Source organism: Tupaia chinensis, unplaced genomic scaffold, assembly GCF_000334495.1.
Source record: "Tupaia chinensis unplaced genomic scaffold, TupChi_1.0 Scaffold146052_1, whole genome shotgun sequence".
Classification (NCBI taxonomy): Eukaryota; Metazoa; Chordata; class Mammalia; order Scandentia; family Tupaiidae; genus Tupaia; species Tupaia belangeri.
Window position 1 is genome coordinate 431,981 of NW_006205908.1, and position 2,966 is coordinate 434,946.

Consider the following 2,966-nt stretch of genomic DNA (forward strand, 5'->3'; position numbering starts at 1 on the left):
TATGTTTGGAGGGTTACTTCTGGGGTTTCTACTCTGTTTCATTAGTCTTTGTGTCATTTTTTTGTGCCAATACCATGCTGTTTTGATTATCACCGCTTTGTAATATATTTGGGGGTCAGGAAGAGAGATGCCACCCACTCTACTCTTCTTACACAGGATAGCTTTGGCAATATGTGGTCTTTTATGATTCCAGACAAATTCTATGATTGTCTTTTCTAGATCCGTGAAGAATGTCTCTTGTAATTTTATAGGGATTGCATTAAATATGTAGATTAATTTGAGTAGGATTGCCATTTTGACTATATTAATCCTCCCAATCCAAGAACATGGGACATCCTTCCACTTTTTTGGTGTCCTTTTCTATTTCTCTTTTAATATTTTCATAGTTTTTCTTATAGAGGTCCTTAACTTCCTTGGTTAGTTTTATTCCTAGGTATCTTATAACTTTTGTGGCTAAGGTAAATGGGATTATTTTCTTCATTTCTGACCCTGTCTGCTTGTTGTTTGTCTATAGAAATGCTATAGATTTTTGAAAGTTAATTTTCTATCCTGTCACTTTACTATATGCATTTATGACTTCAAGAAGTTTCTTCATGGACACTATTGGGTCTTCTGTGTATACAATCATGTCATCTGCAAACAGAGATAATTTCAACTCTTCTTTCTCTATTGGGATGCCTTTTATTTCAATCTCTTGTCTGATGGTATTGGCAAGACTTCCAACACTATATTGAATAGGAGTGGGGAGAGTGGGCAGCCTTGTCTTATACCAGTTTAATGTTAAATTCAGTATAATGTTAGCTGTAGCTTTTACACAGATGGCTTTTATTATGCTGAGAAACAATCCTTCTATGCCAATTTTACTGAGTCTTAATCATGAAAGAATGTTGTTTTTTGTCAAATGCTTTTATGCATCGATTGAAATGATCATATGATTTTAAATAACCCATAGACATTCTTTTGACAGGTCCTCTGAGATCCTGTCAGTTCAGTTTATATAGTCCTGCATTGATTTCACGAGATTTTTTTTCAACGTTGTTTTCTTTTGCTTTGCCTTATTTATTTTTGATAGTCTCAGTTTTCCCATTGGCTATTTTCGATGAAGTATACAGAAAAGATAGAAATAAATATAAAAAATCTTACTTTTTTCCTTCAACCTAGATCACATTTACAATGAGTAAATTATTTTAAATCATACTAAGATTCTTCAGATAATGTTTGAGAAGCTAGGAGGGTTTGTGCTTGGAGACTTATGGAATAAGGCAGCATTGCAGAGAAGCTAACATTCGTATTGGTCTGCCATAATGGAATTGTTTTGTCTCAGATAATGTTTGATTGACTTGTCACAGGGTCAGACATATTCATGGTCTTCTATTGTTGATTTAATTGTTTTTTGCCTTTTGCTTTTTTAAACCAGTGAGATGACATCCTGGCAATATAATTTTAAAATAAACTTGATATCAATTTCAGGAAAAACTCTGAAAATACACAGACACATGGAAACTAAATAACCTACTCCTGAATGACTTGACAACTACTGAAGAGATTAAGACTGAAATCAAAAGATTCATGAAAACAAATGATAATGAGAGCACAAGTTTCCATAATCTATGGGACATGGCAAGAGCAGTCACAAGAAGGAAGCTTATAGCAATTAGTGCATAAGAAAAAGTTGAAAAGGTGGCAAATGGATAACTTAACATCATGCCTCAGGGAACTGGAAAACAACAACAACAACAACAGCAAAATTCCAAATAATGTCAAGAGAAAAGAAATAACAAAGATTCAAGAAAAATAAATAAAATAGAAAATAAATGAATTATACAAAAAATAAATAAAATCAAAAGCTGATTATATTAAAAATAAACAAGATTGACACACAATTAGTGAGACTAATTAAGAAGAGAGAAAGGAAGGGGCTGGCAGGTGGCATGGTGGTTAAGGGCACTAGAGTCCCACATGGCCGACTGTGGTTCCAATCCTGGACCTGATAGCTTACTTTCTCATTTTCTCTCTCTCTCTCTCTCTCTTCCCCTCTCTGATCAAATTAAAATAAATAACTAAATAAAATAAATAAAGATAAATAAAATATATTTTTTTAAAAAAAAAGAGGAGCAAAAGGAACCAGATAAATCAAATTCACGATGAAACAGGTAATATTACAACAGACATAATAGAAATACAAAACATCATTAGAGGATATTTTGAGTGATTATACACCAACAAACGAGAAAACCTGGATGAGATGGACAAATTTATGGACACATATTGACTATCAAAGTTGACTCAGGAAGATATAGAAAACCTAAATAAGTCTATAACAAGCAATGAGATTGAATAAGTAATAAATAACCTCCCAACAAAGGAAAATCCATGTCCTGAAGGTTTCACTTCTGAATTCTACAAAACTTTTAAATTAGAGGTAACCTCCATTCTTCTCAAATGATTTCTAAAGATCCCAAAGGAACGAACCCTCCCCAAGCCATTTTATGAAGCCTCCATCACCCTCATTCCAAAAAAGATAAGGATAGAACTGAAAAGGAAAACTACAGACCATTATCTCTGATGAATATAGACACAAAAATTTCCAACAAGTGACCAGCAAGTTGTATCTAACAACATATAAAAAAGATTATTCATCATGGCCAGGTAGACTTTATTCCAGGTATTCAAGGATGGTTCAACATATGCAAAACCATAAATGTAATAAACCATATTAACAGAAAGAAAGATAAAAAAACATATGATTATTTCAATAGATACAGAAGAATCTTTTGACAAAATACAACATCCCTTCATGATTAAGACTCTCAGCAAAATCAACATAGAAGGGTCATTTCTCAGCATAATAAAAGCCATCTATGAAAAACCTATAGTTAACATTATACCAAATGGGAAAAAGCTGAAAACTTTTCCACTAAAAACTGGTACTAGATAAGGCTGCCCACTTTCTCCACTCCTTTTCA